The sequence below is a fragment of the Tamandua tetradactyla genome, chromosome 5 (genome assembly GCF_023851605.1).
Source record: "Tamandua tetradactyla isolate mTamTet1 chromosome 5, mTamTet1.pri, whole genome shotgun sequence".
NCBI lineage: Eukaryota > Metazoa > Chordata > Mammalia > Pilosa > Myrmecophagidae > Tamandua > Tamandua tetradactyla.
In genome coordinates, this window is record NC_135331.1 from 149,849,205 (window position 1) to 149,871,675 (window position 22,471).

At 34.1% G+C, this 22,471-nt stretch overlaps 1 pseudogene; it reads right to left on the bottom strand.

Annotated features, from left to right (window-relative positions):
• Window positions 1-21,085: 21,085 nt before the first annotated feature.
• LOC143683352 (large ribosomal subunit protein eL19 pseudogene) lies at window positions 21,086-21,691 on the bottom strand (annotated as a pseudogene).
• Between the last annotated feature and the right edge of the window lie 780 nt (window positions 21,692-22,471).

A 22,471-nucleotide genomic window follows, 5' to 3' on the forward strand; every position in this document is an offset into this window, starting at 1 on the left:
TGCCATAATTATGTGACTCATAAAATTAAAGACCCTCAACAATGCCAATATTTCACATTATGACATTTTCCCCATTTCCTCCAACGTTGATTATATATACTGATTTGTGTATTTTTTATTGTATCCAGTTTATACTTATCTTAGTTCACTTTATGCCTCTTTCTCTCCTTACCACCCTTTTCCAACATTACACAAGACTCAAAAATACAAATTATTATGTTTAGGAGGAAGGTAGGTCATACTTCTTCCACATATCTATACAAGATGCACAAAAATGATCAAGTGATCAGATATATGGGTGGTCTGGTTGTCAGAGAAGAAATGATTCCCAGATGCAAAGAGTCTCAGCCCACAGATAATTCTGTACTAGGAGTTATGACAGCAGCACATCCGGTTAAAAGCATTCCTCAGTCTGTCTCTGGCAGCTGTTTGCCCATGTTAAGCTTGTGCTGGACAGTCTCCCCTCTCTTTGCACTTTTTTCCTTGCCCTGATCCTGGGACATATGCATATACACACACTCAACAGAGAAATTTTCCATTCTACTCTTTTTCTTGATTCTCTCTTTTTCCCTTTTCCTCTTCCTCTTCTCTCTTTCCCACTTTTCTTCTTCTTCTTCTCAAACATGTTAGTGATTCAATCAATGAGAATATTTTCTATTCATAAAAAAAAAAAAGCTTCCAAATCTGTTTGGAAGGCATGGAAAAAATATATATTCAATATGATTGTTTACATGCCTTAAGGCTTGAGCTTAAGGAGAAATAGTCAAGTGTGAGTAACAGTTAGAAGGATGACCCAATTCAGATTTTCCCTATTACCTTGTGGCTCTATCTAAAAAATCAATATATATTTATTTGTAGGCACATATGCAATTTTTTATCAAATAGATACATGCATATGTGTATATGTACATAATAGACATTTCTCCCAGCTTTAAAGAATAGTTGAGAAAAATGATATATTGTATATGAAGATTTGTCTTTTTTTTCTTTTTTGATCCATATGAGAGTACTCTGCTACTTCTCGTCTTTCCATCTTCCCATTCTTTTTAATACAATGGGTTTTTTTCCCTGGTGTTTCAAGTCGGTCTTCTGTTCTTGTTTTAATCTATTTCCATGTTTCTCCAGAACAGTAGGCTGCATTTTTCCTGTAGCAGGTAAGCCCTATCCAAAGAGGTCTTAGCCTTGTGGAGATCTAAATTCATATTTCCTTCCCTGTTCACTTTCCTTCAGTCTAGATGTAGTAAGCTACTCTCTACACTTGGAATCCTTTTACATCTTTAAATAACTTTCAACCTCTTTGAACTAGGATTTCTTCTTATTAAAATTTCCATTCAAATATCTGGTGTGTTTTCAGTCTCCTGACCAGTCTCTGATTAATTGCCTAGCTTTTTTATGATTGATGGTATATTGTTAATTCATCCTTCTGCTTTCAACCAGTTCTAAATGTAAGGTGCTTCCACTCATTTTTCTTCTTTCTTTCTTTTTCTTCTTCCCTTTTCCTCTTCTACATCTGAGGGTTTTTCTTCTCTAGAATTAACTTAATTTAGATTTAGTTGTGACCACCGCTCATTGAGAATTTTTCAAACATATGATTTTTAGTTTATCTGGTGTTTTCTTATGGTTAAGATGGTACAACTTCTTTTGCTAACCTTCAATATACTAACCAGAAGAGGATCTTTTTCTCATGTATTAATTGGCCAATATGCTACCTTAGAAATCTCTGTCGAAACCAGCCCCTTTTAGCCATCCTGGCTGCCACAAACATAATCTAAAACTCCATTACCTCTCTACTCGATACGGCAATAACTGCTTAACTGGTTTCTTTTTCAACCTCTGTTTAACCCAAATGGCTACACTGATGTCAATACTATGTTCCTAGACAGCATATGTGATGATTCCATTCTTCTATTGGACAAAAACTCTGATGACTTCGTCTATCTGTGACTGAAAAAAACCAGCCTTTCACAAGCTGACCCAACTATCTTTCTCCAGCCTTCCCTATCATTGCTTCCCATTAAGTGGCCCTATATTTGAATCACTCCGATTATCTATACTTGAATCACTTTGATTATCTTCTCATGACCCAAATACACAATGCATTCCTGTGAAAGTTTGATGTCATTTGAATCTTGAAACTCTTCATTTCTTTTATAAGAAAAATCCTCTTCAACTTTTAATAGGTTTTATTAAGGTTCTTTTAATTCCATCTCTACCAGTTGGAATTTGCTTTGAGCTAACTTCACTTTTCTTATCTCAACATAATTGTATAGCTGTCTATCAGAGCACTATGGTCTACTGAAATGCCCCTAGAACTTTACCTTGTACCAGAATTAAAATACAGAATGCCAGGTCCAACCTCACAGTTCTAATTCAGTTGATTTGGCCTGTGGGTCAAAAGAATTTCCATTTCTAACAGGTTTTCAGGTGATGTCGCTGGTGGTGGTTCTGCGATCACATTTTGAGAAAAAGTGGAATAAAGAGATGCAACTGACACTGTTTTCCATCTAAACAATTTCACTTATATTTTTATTAAAATGTTGCTCAAAGAAAATTAACTTAGCAGAACATTTGAGCTAGCTATGGATAAAGTCACTGTAAAAGGAGAGTATCAAACAAAAGGCAGGTTCACTTTCCTCCCTAAATAACCCTGAAATATCTCCCAATATCAAATCCTCAAGATCTGTAACAACACAATTTTAAAAGGAAATTGTAACAAACTAAAGTTTCTTTTTAGTAATTAAGTTGATTCCCTGGGTCATAAAGCCATGGTAGTTTACAAATTGTTTTACCATTATGACTGTGTAAAGTCTCTCATGTAGGTGTTGGAATAAATATATTAGTTGTCAGGAAGATAGTGCTTTGCAGATAAATCCAATCCATAGATAGATTTCAGAGTCTGTTGCTTTTCCGTTGCCTAGTGTGGGTCTTTGAAAACCTCAGCTTATTAGGAAAGAATGGCCCTTGCCATATGTGCAGCATTAAGAACATCTGGAAATACCATCAAAGCAAGAAATTTTTTACTTTCCACTGGCATGAAGAAGCCATTGGAAATTTCACAGATGTTTGAATCTCAGGATCCCTGGATAGTAGGAAATTGAAGCCGACTGCTGGCATTGACCAAGCAATTCTCCTAGGAAATGCACAGCTACTCCATGGAGGAAAATGAGTTGTTACTAATGGAAATAAGTTTTTGCCTAAATAAAGTTGTGAGTAAATAATCTAATTTGTCTTTGAATGTCATTGTAATGTATATGAGGGTAAAATCATTAACACACCCATAGTGGTTACAATTAGAATCACATGAACAATGGAATATTAGTGAAACTCATGCATTTTTTTTTATTTTAGTTTAATGAAATCGGCATTTATCTTGAAAATTTGGAGCATTTCTCTATATTCCAGGGAGCCTATCTCCAATTTATCATTCTATCAAAATCAAAATTACCCACTCTATATTCATCCCAAATTTAGCAAAGCCATTTTAAACTTTATGGTTCCGTAATTACAGGTTCACATTTAGAATCTGAGGATTTTGCTCATGACTCCTGTCATAGTCTCTGACTGCTGAAACAAATATTGTACAATGGGTTGGCTTATACAAAGGGGATTTATTTGGACTTTGGAGAAGTTCAAAATTGAGTTGTTGCTAAGTTGATGCTCCCTGCCTGGCTGCTGGGAATCCTTGGGTCCTTTTCTTTTCTTCCTCATAGCAATGTACATGGTGATGGACTCTCCTTTCTTTTTCAGTTTTGGTTGACTTCCAGCTTCTGCCTGCTCCCCTGACATTCTCTATGTCTGAATTTCATTCTATTTATAAAGGATTTTAGGAATCCAGATTAAACTCCTTACCTAAAAATAAAATCTTCAAAAGGTCGTATTTAAAATGGGTTCAAATCTACAGGAGTGAATTAAAATTAACAACATGTTTTTCTCAGGTACCTATGTCAATTCCCAACAATTCCTAAGATTACCAAGCACTGGTTCTAAACCCCTAAGTAAAGATGAATTATATAAGAATCACCTGGGCATTTTTTACCTATGTTGATTTTATTTGAAATATCTATGACCACAACTCAATCTCTGGTAGCATTGATAAAACCTTAGATCTGTTTAGAGAAGTAGGGAATGAAGAGAAAGTGGTATTAGCCCTACGCATTTAGAACTGTTCCTCAGACAATTCCATCCATTTCATTTAGTTAGAATCACCTGCTATAAATCCTTGCTGCTCAAAGTTTATTTCATAAACCAATAGCACCAAAATCACCTATAAACTTGTGATAAATGCAGATACTTGGGTCCTCAAATATAATCTACATTTTAGCAAAAGACCTCAGGGATTTCATTGAACATTTAACTTTGCACATTAAAGCTTTGCTGTAAAAAAGTTATGTCTTTAATATGAAGCAAGGTATTTCTTGTCTTATTTCTTCTTGGCCCAGAAAGCCAGAGTTAATTAAAAATGAAAGCCAAATCTACAGCGATCACAATAGTGCGCTACAAAAAAGGCTACACTTGTAGCATGGTCTACCTCCTAAGTTTAGAGAACATACTATTAGGAGGGTGCAAGTTTTACCTCGTACTGCAACTCAGAGAATACAGTTCTTTTATTTCATTTATTTCTGTTATGCTGTATATCACAAAAACATTTTGTTCGGTGAGGGAAGAAAAATGTAAATGTCCAACATGAATTAAAATTTTTCTTTAATAAGTTAAAGTTTACTGAGGGCATTCCGTTAATCTCCCTTGGCCAAAAGTGCTCAGCCCTTTACATTGCTTGTCTCATCGTCCTTTCTTTCCTTATGATGCCACCATCCTTCCTAGGGGTATAAGGGGATCAGATGTCGTCCTGAGTGATGGGAGGTGGTGGAATTCATGATTGCAACATTTCTGCCACCACTAATCTCCAAAGTGAAGTCTTTTATCTCCTGAGCTCCAGGTAACTCTCATAGTTGCATTTAAAAGCCTCCTTGCTTCCTTATATTCAGGATCTAGTAGCCTTCTAGGCTGCCTTAGATTCACTCAGTTACCATGAAAACAGATTCCTGAATTTGCCAATAATATCCAAAGAATGTTTTATGGGGAGATTGTTTAAAAGTGAGTTTAATCAAGCTAATAATTACAATAATATCATACATTGAAAAAAAACTTGAAATATATCAAATTTCTCTTTTAATACTAGCAAAATCCTGACATAAAAATAGACATATATAGCACAAAAATATTAACCTGACTTCGAATATTGCCTTTTTAAAATGTCAGGTAAAATAGTCCCTTCAACAAATGGTGCTGGGAAAACTGAATCCTCATTTGCAAAAAAAAAAAAAAAAGGAGGACCCCTACCTCATGCCTTATACAAAATAAAACTCAAAATGGATCAAAGACTTAAATATTAGAGCCAGAGCTACCAAATTCCTAGAAGAAAATACAGGGAATACTCTCCATGACCTTTGGCAATGGTTTCTTAGGCTTTTCACCCAAAGCAAGCAACAAGAGAAAAAATACATAATACCTCATCAAAATTTAAACTCTTGTGCCTCAGAGGACCCTATCATAAAACAATGGATAAAATACGTGGAACCCTCATATCTGATAAAAGTTTAATATCCAGAATATATGAACAAATGCTACAACTTAACCACAAAAAGGCAAAAAATCCATTTTAAAAAATGAACAAAATACTTGAATAGAAATCTTTCGAAAACAGATACACTAATGACCAGAAAGCACATAAAAGATGCTCAACATAGGTAACCAACAGGGAAATGCAAATCAACAACACAATGAGATGCCATTTCACATGCATTAGAAGGGCTGCTATTAAAAAAAGAAAATTGCAAGTGTTGGAGAGGATGTGGAGAAATAAGAACATTCATTCATTGCTGGTGGGAATTTAAAATGGTGCAGCTGTTCTTGCAGGTCCTCAGAAAGTTAATTATAGAATTATTATATGACCTGACAATCTCACTACTAGTTATGTACCCAAAAGTTTTGAAAGCAGGGACTCGAACAGATATTTGTAGACCGACATGTATAGCAGCATTATTCACACTCATCAAAAGATGGAAGCAACCCGAGTGTCCATCAACTGATGAATGGATAAGCAAAATGTGGTCTATATATACAATCGAATATTATTCAGCTATAAAAAGGAATGCAATCCTCATACACACAACAACGTGGGTGAACCTTGAAGACATTATGTTGGGTGAAATGAGCTATATACAAAGGACAGATACTGTATGATCTAACTGATACGAAAGAATTAGAATAAAAAATTCATAAAATCAGAATCTAGAATACAGGTAACCAAGGGACCTAATGGGAATAAAGGAATGAGAAGTTAAGTCTTAAAACATACAGGGTTCCTATGGTGATTATGGTGTATAATATTATAAATATAATTAAGGTCACTGAACTATATATCTGGATGTGATTATAAGAGAAAATGTTAGGTTGTAATATGGTAACAGAATGAAAAAATTTAAAAATTCCGTGGACCTGCACTACACACCACTGAACCCTAAGTTAAATCATGGACAATACTTAATAGTATAATTATGAAAATGTGCTTTTATTAATTGTAATAAATGTTACATACCAAAGTGAGTTGTTAATAATAGAGGGTATATGTGAATCTTTATTTTATGTATGATTGTTCTGTAAACTTATAACTTCTCAAATAAAGAAAAAAATGGAAAAATAATCAGTAAAGAAAGTTGAACATCACATTACAAGTATCACTCATCATGACCAAATGGGGTGTATTCCAAAAAGAGAATGAAGATGAGTATCAGTAAATGTACTTATATAAGAAATTAACTCCATAACAAATAACCCAATTGAAAAATGGTCAAAGAATCCTAACAGATATTTTTCCATAGAAGATATGCAAATGACCAAATAAGCACATGAAAAGATACTCAACATCATTAGCGGCTAGAAACTTCAAACCAAAGCTATGATGATATGTGACTGCACGTCTCCTGGAATCATACAACAAAAAAGATAAATAATAAATTTTGGAAAAGATGTGGGGAAATTGGAAACCTTACATGTTACTGGTAGGAGTGTAAAATGGTGCAGTCACTTTGGAAAATAGTCTGGCAGCTCCTCAAAATTTGTAGATGGAGTTATTAATGAACCTACAATCCCTTTTCCAGGTGTATGCTGAAGATAAATGATAACATAGGCCCCCACATAAACTTGTGTTCAAATGTTCATGTCAGCATTATTTATAATGGGCAAAAAGTAGAAAACTCTAATGTTTATCAACTGATGAATGCATAAATAAATTCGGTATATGTATAAAGTGCAATATTTTTTCAGCAATAAGCAGGAATGAGCTATGGTATAAAATGGATGAACATTGAAAACATTTGTGCTATGAAATAAGCCAGTCACAAACACCACATATTGGATGATTCCACTTGCATGAAATTCACAGAATAGATAAATCTGCAGAGATAGAAAGTAGATTACTGGTTGTCTAGGACTGGGGAATTGGGAGAAAATGAGGGGTGACTGATAATGGATATGGAGTTTGTTTGGGGAGTGATAAAAATGTTCTAAAATTGGTTATGATGATGGCTGCACAACTCTCAGAATATACTAAAAACCATTTAATTGTACATTTGCATTGGGTGAATTGCACTGTATGTGAATTATATCTCAATGCATTTTTTTTAAAGAAAAGAAACTACTTCAAGGACAATGGAGTAAATTTAAATGATAATTTCTGTAGATTCTCAAAAAGCATGTTATAAAATTCACAACCCCTTCTTAACATACATTTGAAATTTTCTTAATACTATAAATTGATCTAGTTCAATCTATTAGACAAGATTATACTTCAAAATTAAATTCTGCAGATTATCACTTAAAAACTGTGAAAAAAGCCCACAAAAAGCAACACCAATTGAACAAATCATTTTTTAGAATAAAAACTTAAGTCAATGCTAATATTGGAAATAGATAAAAATCAATGGAAAAATCCAGAGTCAATTACTATCCAACAGCAATGCTATTTTTAAATTTTGACCCATTAATCAAAGAAATGCTGAATGAAGATTTGTAACAAATTTTAACAATTAAATTGGAATTAACTTAAAAATATGTTAATATGTAATACTTGCCAGAATCTAATGAAATGCACATTCATGTAATGTTTTCTGGGAAATAATTTTTCAATAAAATTCAAGAATCTTGCATTCAAAAACAGTCAACATAGGGGTGTTTGTAATAATATAAAAGATAAAAAGGGTACCAACTGATCATCATAGCATACAAAATTTGATAGAGAATGATATAAATTATAATGTAAGCTGGATCATTAAGTATAAGATTATATATGGCTAAATATGATTTATATAATTTTTATTAGAAAGTTAATACATGGACAAGAATAACTACTCTAAGGAATGCATCTGTGGGCCACAGATTATGTTGTGATAAATAACATGTCCTATTTTGATTCATGCAACGACATTATAAGATAATTATTACAATATAAGATATAAATTGAAGCTCTGAGAGTAAAATAAAATACCTTTGTAATGATATTTGTTTTAGTTCCTTGTGCTGCTGCTCAAGCAAATACCATGAAATAAATGGGAATTTATTCACTCATGGTTTTCTGTTTAGTAAAAAAAGTCCAAATCAAAGCACCATCAAGGCAAGGCTTTCTCCTTGAAGACTGAGACATTCTGGAGTGGCTACCACCTTGCCCTTGGTCCTTAACTTGTCACATGGCAAGGCATATGGCAACGTCTCCTATTCTCTCCCTTCTCTTCCCATTCCAGTGTGTATTCAACTAATGGCTGCTCCTTCTGGCTTTCCCTCACTCTGTGTGAATTTCACGCCACTTATATAGGACTCCACTAATGAGGTGGGCTATAGCTCCGCTGAAGCAACCTCATCAATAGGTAATATTTACAATGGGTTCATACCAGGAATGGATAAGTTTAAGAACATGCTTTTCTGGGGTACATACAGCTCCAAACCACCACAGTACTTAAAAAGCAAGTTTTTTCAGTCCTGAATCATGCTCCAATGCCTTCTTTATATTTTCAGTGGTAATAGAACATTTAGGTGTTACTAAAGCAAAAGTAAATGTAAAGGAGAGGTAAAACATGGGTACATATAGAAACGTACTGGGCATAAAATCCATTGTGAAATAAGCATCAACTGTTATATATGTTTTTTATTTTTAACTCAATAGGAAAATATAATTATGCTCATCAATACTTTTATCATTACAGTGGCCCTCTAATTACTGAATGAAGTATTTTATAACATATATTGTAGTGTTAGAAACAACCATTGACTGAAATCCACATATAAGAGAGAAAGTTTGTCCATCTTTGTGAATTTGAAACAACATTCTACTTTCAGGGTTTAAGTATTTATACCTTCTTTAGATGATTTTTTGTTTTAATGTAAATATTGAATGAGATGAAGGAGAATGTTCAAAATAGTGAATACAATTTATTTGCTGAAGATTTACATACTTCATAGATAAACAGCACCAATGATAAAAAAAATCCAGAAGTCAGATTATTTTGTCATGATTTCATCATGATAGGTTGTGACATTTCAAACTTTTGTTCTGATATTTTATTAGCAAAATTCAAATTCTAAGTATTTTTAAGAGGTACTTACTGAAAAGACATTTTTTCTTCTACTATCTGACGTACATTGCACCATTCTGAGTTGAAAAATGCTAATTTCATTCAAAAGCTTTCTGTAAAACTAATCGATGTAGTGTATTCCTAAAGTCTCAGTGCAGATTTAGGCTTCAATAGCTTCAGAAGTATAGAAATGACAAATTTTAAAAAAACATGATTTGAAAGTTGATTATTTCTATTTCTATGACAATTTGATTTTGTGAATTTTGCCAAATAGATTTTTGGTTTTATATGTGTTCATTCACAGTTTCTGGTATACATATTTTCAGGCTAGCTGGTGGTAGAAGAGATCTTCCCGCTTGGCCACCTCCATTCGACTTTTTCTTATGGGTGTTCCTCAAAATCTCATTTTTCAGATGATTTTAAGCTTAGGATTAAAAATGCAATTCTTTTGGTCAGTAAGAAGTAGCGAGTGAATATTTTATAAAATTTGAAAATTGGTTATAGTTTGTATACAAGATAATAATGCTGAATAAGAAACATAAATGTCTTAAAATTATATTAAAATAATCCTTCAAATGTTTGTGGAATTATATTTCTAAAGTTATTAAAGCTTTAAACTATAGTAATATTTCCTGATGCTGTATAATTTAGGAACAGAAATATGCTATTGACTCCCCTCAAAGAAACAGAAGAGAGCTGAGCAATTTAGAAAGAGAACAAGGAAGAGGAGGAGGAGAGGAAAGAGGAGGGACAAAGGAGGGAGAAAAGGAAGGGGGAAATGCAGGGGGAGGAAAAAAGGTGGAGAATGAGAAAGAAAAGTTGTAATAGTGGTGGAGGGGCAGGAAGGAGAAGAAAGAGAAGAATGAAGGGAAGAATTAATGTTTATCGAATACTCACTAGGCACCAGACATTGTTTTTGGCACTGAGTAAATGCTAAACATAAAATGCCATCAATAACTCTATGAGGGAGGTACTTTAATTATACTCATCTGGTGCATTAGAAAACTGACACATAATAAACACGTGACATGTTTTCATAATAGACACATAATGCATTGCCTATATATATATATATCCTATAGTATAACTGGACCATGGGAAATTATATCTATTTTTTCTTTTAAATGCAGATAATTCTGTGTAATTGAGAATTTGCAATTCAAATAGTGAAAGTCATAAAGTTTAACTTTTGATTTAATCTTTGTAAAAGTTTAAGAAAAATTGCAATCAATTTAACCTTAACTTTGAGAGTTGGATTTGAACCTGCTACTCAAAATAAAATTTAATACATCATCCATATTAAAGTGACAATGCAAAATAGGTAGGAATTTACTAGGAATATCACATCCTCAGCATCCTGGATAAAAAAGTTTGGCCAGAGGTCATGACTGTGAATCATTTACTTGAGTTTCCCAGGGAGCATAAGGCTCATAAATGGCATCTGTTTTTGGAATGTGTTAAATTCAATATGATCCTAAACTTCTGGTGGCAAAGAAATAATTTTGCCACATTCAATGTATTCAATTAAAATTTACCTCAAAATCAATATTCATGAACATTTTGGCCCTAAGATATTTTTATACTACTTTAATGTGATGTTTATAACTTTTCATTATCAAACTAAAGCTGTGGGAATGATATATCTAGATTTTTAAAAAAAATGGATGTTGCAATTCTCCTAATGATAGCATTGAAATCCAGAGAAATTTAATGATATAGCTGATAGTGGAAGAGAAAATACCTTATCACAAACCAAAAAGAAAAATCTGATGCTTAATTTGTTGTAAGCATAATTACTTTTGTTCAACCACATGAACAAAAGAAAATAATTGAAACATGGCCAAATACTGCAACTTCCCAAGATAAAAATAAATTTTTACAGAAAGAAATTATACAGTCTAAGCTGTTCAACTCTAGCTGTGATAATATCTGCTACCCATACGGAGTAGACCAGAAAAAAATACATTTTGGCTTTTGTTATTGTTGCTTCTAATTTGAATGATAAAAGTTCTCTCATATCATACAAAGGCATATGCCATTTGGGAAAAGCCAAGGCTGTGACTTTTCAATGCCAGAACAATTTGATAAAAATGAATGATGAGGGCCATGCAACGGTGGCAGAATTCTCACCTGCCATGCCAGAGACCCAGGTTCGATTCCCGATGCCTGCTGTGTAAAAAATAAAAAATACTTGAGGGTATCTTTCAATTAAGGTAATAGGTACAGATAAGGTATGAGAGGGAGAACCCATGAATGAATATGGGGGCATACACATATTTGGCAGCAAGGTACTCACAAATTAAAATTTTTAAAATGAACTTCAAAGAACAAAATTAGGAAAATTCTGACATTTAAAGTAACGGGGTCATCCACTCTTGGAAGTTACTTTGGTAGATGCACTTGCATAGTTTTAAGCAATATCCAGATTCAGTGACTGGGCGATCTTTCCTTGAGAGAATATTTTACTTATTTAATTTGGCTAGTGACTCCCATTACAAATTTTACAATCAAATCATACTCACAGCTTCATTTCTCTAATTATCAACCTTAAAACATAAACACACTATCTTCTGCTTTCCTCCTAGCAAGCCTCTTAAGTGTCCTTCACAGGTACTAGATTTTCTAAATTTTAAATATTTGTAGCTAAAATATGGTACCATACTCCCCCAACTAATTCTCATTATATTGTTATATTTATGCAATAAATATAATTATTTTTGAAAAATGACATTCTTTTTTAATCCATATTTATTATAATTATGTTTGAACCCAAGTTAAATGTTTCCAATCCTCACCGCTGGCTTTATTTTACTATGACTAACTTGCTCCTGATGTCTTTATTTCAATTTCTCTGACTGAAACAGCACTTTTGACTCAAGAAGTTTATGTGGGTAGAGTTTAGTAACTAACTTCTTGTACTCGATGATGTTTCCTTTACTTTCCTGCCTGAAAGCCACTTAATTAAGAGTTGTATGACTCTTGATCTCAAAATTTTTCACTCAAATGGTATTCAATTTTCTGGAAGAGAAGACTGAAGTTTGTCTGATTTTTGGGTTTTTGTTTGGGTGACTTGATCAAATATTTCATTCTGGTGTGTCTAAATTCCTATCCCACTTAATTTCATCTGATGAGTATATGGAGGAGAATTTGTATCTGATCCTTCAATTTCCTTTCATTTCAGAAAAGACTCCCCTGTAATATTTGTTCTGTTTGTTCTCATCACTTCTCTAAGAACACCAATGCTTATGCTGATTTTCAGTCCTCTTCATCTCTGATTTTTTAACAAACATTTGTCCATCTCTTACATCCTGGGACACCCTTCTCATTCTCCTCACCAAATACTTAAGTTTATGCACATCAATTCTGATTTAACAGTCCCTAATGTAGTTGACAATTCAGCAACTGTGCTTTTCTTGTCTTTATATCCTATACTTACATTTCCCTTCCATTTTCCTTGCTTACTACTCTCCAGTTTCTATTTAAGTTTTTAAAAAGATTTTATAGGGCGGGCCGCGGTGGCTCAGCGGGCAAAGTGCTTGCCTGCTATGCCGGAGGACCTCGGTTCGATTCCCGGCCCCAGCCCATGTAACAAAAACGGAGAAACAGAATACAATAAAACAAGAAAATGTTTAAAGATGTTTCCCTTCCTTCCTTCCTTCCTTCCTTCTCTCTGTCTTTCCTTTAAAAAAAAAAAAAAAAAAGATTTTATAAAATCTTTTAACTCAGATTTCAATTTTTTTTTTAATTTTTCAGAGACAAGGCAATATAACTGTATACTATTTTCTTCTGTTTTATGTTCTAACTCGTTTTTCATGGTTAAACATTGTAGCTAAAAGTTCAAGGTCCAGAAATCAGACTGTGTATTTCTAAAACCTGGCTCTACCACTTGCTAGCTGTGTTATGTTGGACTTTTTACTTGATCAAACTGTGTCTATATACTCATATGTAAAATAGATACACTACTAATAGCTAAATTGGGTAGTATATGTCAATACTTTGAGCTGTATCATGCACATAGTTAATGATCAAAAACTCTTCTTGTGATACTGATGGTGAAAATGATGATGTCTTCTCCAGTTCCTCTGAATTTTGTTCTTGTCCCTGTGCCCTAATGAAGCTTTGCACTACTCCTGAATTTTCTGTTGTTGTTTTTTTTTTATGTTTACTTCTTCTTAAACATTAAAAATCTTACCAGGTATGGTATTTTCCCAATATGGGGTGACCGCCAACCCTGCTTCTTGAGGAAACACTGATGGCATAATGGAAAATTTATAGAACAGAACTCAACCCCACTAAATTTGTTGAGAAATGTTAAAATGTGAGGTCCACAAAGGGGCTATGTGGAAAGTATTCCACTTGCAGCAATGTTATTACTGCAGATTGAAAAATAAAATCCCACAATTGAAAACTACCGGTCTGAGAATTCAAGTGTAAGAGTTACTACATCAAACAAATGGGTGGCATGTATGGCTACTAAAAGCTCATTATACCTCATTATAGAAGACTATTACAGTTAAATTGATGGTTCTCAGTATAGGTTAAGTTGGTAAACATATTACCATACTTAATTAACACTTCCCCTGATTATGTGTTAAAATTCCTCCATACTATGTTCTCCCCTTTCTATAATAAGATTTTAACTTTGAATCTCTTTATTTTCTGTCTCCTAAACTATGTTTCTTTGCCTTGTCTATTTACCCTGTCAGATTCCCTTTCTTTGAGTCTGGGTTTTGATCTCTGTCTGACTGCAAGGATTTGAAAATATTAGGCTGTTCATATTTTCCTGGGACTACTTTATTCAGAGCACAAACTTCATCAAGTTGTTGCTATGTAATTCCCTTTTGTTCCGCGGCCACATCAGAGGAACAGAGTTGCTCTGTCTCCTGGACACAGAATTACTCCTGGAGATCAAAGCAGGTGCCACAATGATTTCTCTCCTCCCTAAGAAAAGTTTGAACACTTTTAGCCAAGTTTACTTTTGCCCAGAGCAATATAGGTTACAGAGCTATAGTAAATGTCTTCAAATACCTGAATGGTTATTACATAAAAGAGAGAAGCAAGAAAACAAGAATAAGATAATTGGGGAGTGTTACTTAGAGGTTACTTTTTATTTTGTAGCAACTGATACATTTCCAAAAAAGAAATGATCTTGGGTGGGCCACAGTGGTTCAGCAGGCAGAGTTCTTGCCTGCCATGCCAGAGACCCAGGTTTGATTCCCAGTGCCTACCCATGCAAAAGAAAAAAAGGAAATAATCTTTCTTGTAAATCACCATATTCCTTGTATCTGGAAGTGTTACACCAAAGATAATATGATCACCTGTCAAAAAAACAAACAAGCAAACAAAGAAAAAAGAGTGTTAGCAAACTTCTAAGCACATTGGGTAAATTAGCCAGAACAATGGCCATCAAACTGTGCTCTGGGGAACTTCAGAGTTCTGCTGTAGGGGATGAGGTCAAGCTAGCTTCTTTTTCTTAAACCAGAGCTGCTATACTTTCCATCTGTTTTATATTTTGGGGTTCCACATATACTTTATTTGAAGAAAGAGTTCTGCTGGTAAAATAAAGTTATAACCCACTGGACCAGATGATTTTGAAATGCCGCCTATCTTAAGAATTATATGATATGACTTAAGTATCTGTGATGCATGTGCAACGTCAAAACAAAGTCAAATAAACAATTGAAAATGTAGGCTTGCCATTCTTCTCTATTTATTATTTAATAACTCTTCATTTCAACACTATCATATAATAAATACAGTAAATAGAGTTTTGAGACAGTGTGGCAAATGCACTATTCAGGACGAAGCAGGCTTAGCCTAAAGCATGCTTATGTGTCAGGATATAAACTAGAAAGATTAGTAAGAGGTTAGCCAGTCCATGGAATACAATAAAATTAACAAAATATGTATTAATGTGCAATATGTTCTGTAGGCACTCAATATATTACTTTAAAACTCCTTTATAAAGTTTTAAAACTGAAATATTTTAGTAAATAAACTTTCCTTATAATCTGAAATGCTTGTAAACGATGCATTATACAGGATGTAATAGCAAGGTTTGATCCCTCTTTACAAAGTTGAAAGTAATAAAAATCTGTAGCACAAGCCTTCATGAACAGAAAACTAGACTTTTTATCCTGGTATATTTGAAGAATAGAAATTTCCATATGAAAAATCATGATTGTGAATTTCAATATGAATAAAATTCCCAGTTCCATAAAATGGAAACATCCAATTACTTAAGTATATTTGTCATAAGGAAAAAATAAAACAAGAATTTGATTCAGTATTTATTGAGTGCAGATGATATAGAGGAAGTATGGATGCTGGTTTCCATTTTCCCATTTTCTATTGGTAACATGAAACATACTCAGTGGCATTTCAGCTTCTGTGTGTTACAGAATTCATACCACTCTGTGACATCAGATAACTATGAGAATCCTGTAGTGACAGTAGCCTGTTGTCTTGCATGATCTTTCATTAACATTCTCTCGTTATGATTCTGGCATTATCTTTGCACACTTGGAAGGAATGGAGACTGTATTAAGGAGCCAAGGAAGAAACCATGTGTTCATAAAAATAAAATTCTATCCTATGTCTGATTATGTTTAAACTATTGCTGTAATAAAGAAACACAATGTCCAAGCTGGAGATCTCATTATATCATTCTGTATCATTCTTGAAGACTCAATATTGAAATGTCTGCACTTTCATTAAAGACCCAAAACTTCTAATTAGAAAATAATTCTGGAAACTTACATTCATATTTTTAATAATTAATTAATTCAATTTCGTTTTCTCTTTGGAAATTTCCTTTGAAATTTTGGATTAGGCCAAACAGCTTACTTAACATAAGACCAAAAATAAGATCTACTTAATGATCATTTAGCTTGTCATAAGCTGTTTTGCAGCATTTTCCTGAGACATTGTAAGCTTGGCAAGATCAGTTTTAAGTCTTGTTCAACTTGGTCATTTTTGAGCAAACTTGTACTCTGTTTTAGAATTATAATTATGAGTAAGATACCAAAAAAAATCATAGTCACTCGCATAATTTCATCATTTTCAATGATCAAACCAAATAACTACCCAGCAAATCCAGTCATAAATGTCAAATTGTTAGTGCTGTAATTGACTGTGTTACTTTATGCATGCATTTAATTACTTTTTGTAAAATTTATTATATATAGGATAAAACCATTTTCAGGTAACATCTCTGGAATGTGAGCTGATTTAATAACTGCTATCACTAAGTACTGGAGTATGTCCCACATCCTAAGATCATACCACCTGATTGCTTATCATCTTTTAAGGCATTCAAATAATTCTTATGAGTCCAATAACATTCTAAGGCAGGGTTGGATACATTTTTATGAATGATTAAAAGAAATAAGTTCCTATGATTGGAAAAATAATTTTTGTGAAAGTGATGGCGCTAGAATTTGTCTCTAAAGAGTGAAAGAGTTTAGAGAAGGGGAGAGAAATGGTGAAGGAAGAGTTGGGGGATAAATTTTACTAGGTAGAAAGTATATCATAAAAAATAATAATTATAGAAGCAGTTTCTCCAAAAACAGTCATACAATACTGAGATTGATGACAAATGCTTTGTATCACCCACAAAACCAAATCCAGTGATAAGCAGATATGGAGATTTCATTACATAATATTTTAGATAGGGCTATTTTGTAGGACCATTTCTTACCCTTTGAAAGGCACTTAAATATGAAGTCTTCAGGACATGGACTACTTTGAAAATAGATCACTATAATAGATCACTATGGCAACCAAAACTGAATATAATACTCAAAATCTAGTCAAAATACACAGATAAATCCATTTTAATTGAGTTTTCATCATCAAAATAAAACAATGCTCTCTTTAAAAGTGAAATTTCATAAAAATATGACTACCATTTATAGAAGAGAGGAACGAGGAAGGAAAGAAAGAGAGAGAGACAGGGAAAGAAAGAAGGAAAAAAGAAAGAATGAAAAAAGAAATAAATAGAAATAGTAAGAAAGAGAGGGACAGAAAGAACGAAGGAAGAAAGGAAGGAAGGAAAGTAAGAATGAAAGACAGAAAGATGGAAAGAAGGGAAGGAAGGAAGGAAGGCAGAAAGAAAGAAAAAGAAATACTAGCTAACTTCCTGTGAAATAGCTGTACAGCATTTTCACAATTATGTTTCCAATTGCTCTTATTTCTTGTGGGGCAAAAGAAGTTGTGGCCTAAGGATTAATTTAACCAAGTAATAATCTTGATTATTCTCATTTGGGAGAAAGGAGACCTGAAGTGATTACATAAGCATCTCATCTAAGTGGAAATTTGTTTTATTTATTTGATTTTAAAAATTAATATTTTTATTCAAACAGAAGGCATTGCTATTTATTTGAATTACACCATCATATAACTCTATGACTCACACCCTTTTTCCCTATTTAGTGTTTGCTTTCTCCAAAAGCACTTTAGACAATTAATCTCAAACTTTAGGATAAAGGTTACTTTATCAACATATATCTGCTTTCACTTATTTAATTATAATTTAAACCTATTCTGACACATGAAAGATGTTCTCCTTATGCCAAAAAAAAACATTTTAAGCTGGCATGTTAACTTGAAAGCTATCCAAGAATCTTCTTTCTATGAGTAGCACTGAAGTATCATTTTTCATCCCCTCACTAACTCTGCATCCTCTAAGGTGTTACATGTATACTCACAAGTCTCTGTTATGTTCTTTGTTGTGCTTTTCTCATCAGTAGCTCATCAAGAGCTACCAAAGAGCCAAAACAATACAAACGCATTCTTTATAAAAACTACTTCTCTGTCAGTGTCATAGTCAGGTTCATGTGTCAACTTGGCCAAGTGGTGGTACCTGTTTGTCTGGTTGGGCAAGTGCTGGCCTGTCTGTTGCTATGAGGACATTTCATGGAATTAAATCATGATCACATCAGCTGCATCCACAGATGATTCCATTTGTAATCAGCCAAGGGGAGTGTCTTCTGAAATGAGTGATACTTAATCTAATCACTGGAAGCCTATAAAGGAGGATTCAGAAGAAACAGACTCTCTTCCTACTTCAGCCAGCGAGCCTCTCCTGTGGAGTTCATGCAGACCCTCCATCGGAATCGTTGGCTTCACAGGCTGCTCTGCAGATTTTGGACTCTGCGTTCCCATGGTTATGTGAGACACTTTAATAAATTTTATATTTGTGAGTATTTCCCGTTGATTCTGTTTCTCTAGAGAGCCCTAACTAATACAGTCAGGAAATGAACATAAAAGTGATTTTAATAATATTCTGTGTGCTCATCTTTGAATTGTTTTCAAAACACTACTAAACTGGAAATTCATCTTTTCTCAAATTAATGAGCAACAAGGATTTTAAAAAGAAAGGAATACAAAGGAAATATATAGGTATAAAAAAGATAGGGATAAAATTAAAAGACAAGATGTTAGAGAAAAATATCCTAAATTTATGATTTATGAATATATTATTTACCTAACAATCTCTGGTGACTCATTCCAATTTACTAAATTATTTAATTTTCCTTTCCTTTAATGTTGAAATAATATTTGTCACATTATATATTTTTATCAACAGAACCATCAGATTTTTATTAATGCATTTAAAAGAGCTATAAATGATTTTTAAAAGCAGTTCACTCACTCTTAAATTTTAACTCATTCTGAGACACCACAATTCCATCCCCATAACTGGTAGATTATAGACTCAATCACCACTATGAAAGATAGAATTGCTTTCCTGAACAATAATGAAGGTAAAAGGACAGTGAACACTTCCACATGTGATAGTTTTCTGAGAATATATTTTTAAGTCATACAAAAAGCAAATGAGTAAATATTTTGTGACTGCCCTGAAAGAACATAACCAAACATAATCATAATTCAACTGCAGTTAAATTTGCAGCTGTTCTACACAATAGCAAACACATGTGTGTACATTTTTTAAATGTCACACAGGATCTGGTTCTAGGTTATGTTTCCCTTTACTGAAAAAAGAACAACAAAAACTATGGCTCAGCTTTGGGCAGAAGTGTACAAACCTTAACAATATTTTTAAAGCAACTTCTGGTGTAACCATCCTGAGGTGAGGGAATGACTCTAATCATTGTTGCCTAAGTTATAGCACAAAACATAAACTCATCTAAATTGTCTACCTGGATCACTGGACTAAAGATCAGTTATGGCATACAACATTGTAGGGAACCATTTAACTTTTTATTCTATTAGAATATATTAGGTACTATTTATTGAGAACTTACTCCCTGCTAGACACAATACTAGGCATTTTATATCCATGACATATCTTCATCTCCACAACGCCATGAGGAATAATGAAATTTGAGGTCAGAGAGGTCAAATGATGTTCTAGATATCACAGCCAATAAATCACAAAGTGGGGACAAAATACAGCACTCACAGTCTATTTGCTCAGAACCAACTGGATGTGTTTGCTCAGGCCAACCTCATTAAGTAGAATCCCAGAGAGGTAAGAAGGGAGATGTTGGAGCAAAATACTGCCCAGATAAGGCCAGGGGCCTTGATTTTTGCAGAATATTTGGAACTGGAGGGAAAAGAAATGAAGATAGGGATATGGAATTAATTTATACTCATAGGGGATAGGAAGATTTTAGTGCTCAAGTAAATATGTCAGAAGGACATGGCTGGGTTGATGGAAGCCTGATTACCACCGGAAGTCAGAAAGGCCATTGCCACCACTCCTACTTTTATGTCAAAGAGTTTCCCAGCCAGGGAAGCAAGGTTTCATTAGGGCTTATGGCCAAGAGTTACAAAGTTATGTCTAGAACTCTGACCGCCCAAAACCACAGTCTGTACACAATGACGATTTTAGACCAACTGACTATCTTGCATGTCTTCTACATGTAAAGTGCTTAAGCATATTTCCTCAAAGTTAAGCTGAGCCTGATTTTCACATGATCACACTAGTCATTGGGCTCACAAGTTGCCAATTGTCACTTGACATCTTGGCCAGTTAATATACTAGCTGACAGGTAGGTAGTATTTATTAAAAGACTTTTATCTATCTCTAAGAATAGATGTGCTTAATTTTAAAAAATGTAACTTACAATTTTCAAATTAAATTTATATGTTCTGATTTCAGGAGTGTACATTAAAATCATTATTAGCATTATTTTCACTGATGAAACAGGCAAAGGTTCAGACATTAGAAAGAATCTGCTTATACTATGCAAAGCCTTTATATGGTCTTGAAATCTTTGTTTCTTTGTTTAGAGTGTGTTTATTTGATTTCATGTCATTTTACAGATGAGGGAAATGAAGTGCAGGAGGATTTAGCAATTTGTCAAGTGAACTCTATAGTGTCTCTCCTTTTCTTTATTTTTTTTGCAGGCAGATGCAGCCTTGTTTTATTGAATGATTGAACTATATAATTGCCAAGGCCACTATGCATGGGCAAGAAAGGCGGAGATTTATTTCTTGGTCTCTTCTTCCTTAGACTGTCTTGATAATCTCCTCCTTGTTGGCCTGGAGCCACTCCTCATGGCATTTGCATGCCTCTTTTGTCTTAAACCTGCAGGCCTCATTCTGGCCCAACAACAGCTTCTTACAGGCCTTGCCTTCAGCTTGTGGAGGTGTTCCATTAAAATTCACTTGTCCTTGAACACATTCCCTTCACCTCCAGGTACAGGCTGTGATACATGTGGTGATCAATATTCTTAGGTTCACAGTATCTTCTGAGCAGCCGCTCTAGAATTCTCAGCCTCCTCATCCAGTTTACCTGCTTGGGATCTGAGCATTGGCAGTACTCTCTTGCTTCCCTATGCTCATATGCCTGCCCTTCCTCAGGCCCAGGTGCTTTTCCAGCATCGAGCCAGGGAATGGGCAGCCACAAGCTTGAGGATGACCAGCCCATCTGTGATCAGCTTCCGAATCTGCTGACAGGAGTGGGCATTGGTGATTTCATTTGTCTCAATGGGGTCCAAACAGACTTTCTTCTTATCGTAGTGGAGGATGCTGGAGACAAGCTTCTTTTGAATTTTAGTCTTTGAGAACTCTGCATGCACCTGAGGGGACATGGCCAGTATAAATATGCCCAGTATCACACAGGGCAGGGTTGGGATTGAGGAGAGGCACCTTTGCAATGGATCCCAAATTGACAGTGGAAACGAACATTTTGTCAAGCACTTTATCAAGCTACATATCCTCTTTACATTTATTCCCTTTTACACATCACTAAGGTTTTAATGTTCCAGTTTTATTTGAACTATGCAATAGGAAATGAAGGCAAAATCACCAATCTATGCTTGGGTCAAGACTGTGCTCGCATGAGGATAACAAACAGTGGGGCAGAATTGATTACCAAATGGTGTCAAAAGAAATTGAACCCCATGGGATGGGATGAGAGTTGAAACTCTGAAGTCCAGTCTCCTCTTATAACATTGCCTTCTGAACATGAAAATATTTGAATCTTATTTTGTTATGAAAAACAGCTGTGGGGAGCCAGTCAGACATTTTGTATGCCCATGAAACAGAAGAAAACAGAATCCAGAAATTTATAGCCTTAAGGAAACAAAATTTTTCTTATGTGGTAATAAGACTGACTTTGAGTTCTGGTGCTGCCTTCTCAAGCCTAGTGGCAACAGGTCTAATATTTCTATGTTCCTCATAGTTGTAGATTGACACTGAATTTAAAATAATTCTTTATAAGAGCAAAGGGGACACCAGGGCTAGGGAATATTTCTGCATCCTCGATTGGTGGTATATCTCTTGAACAAATAAATAGAAGACAAGTGAAATCATCCTTAAAATGAGTCTGAGTCATCATTCTGACTAATAGTGGAAACAGTGACCAGCCT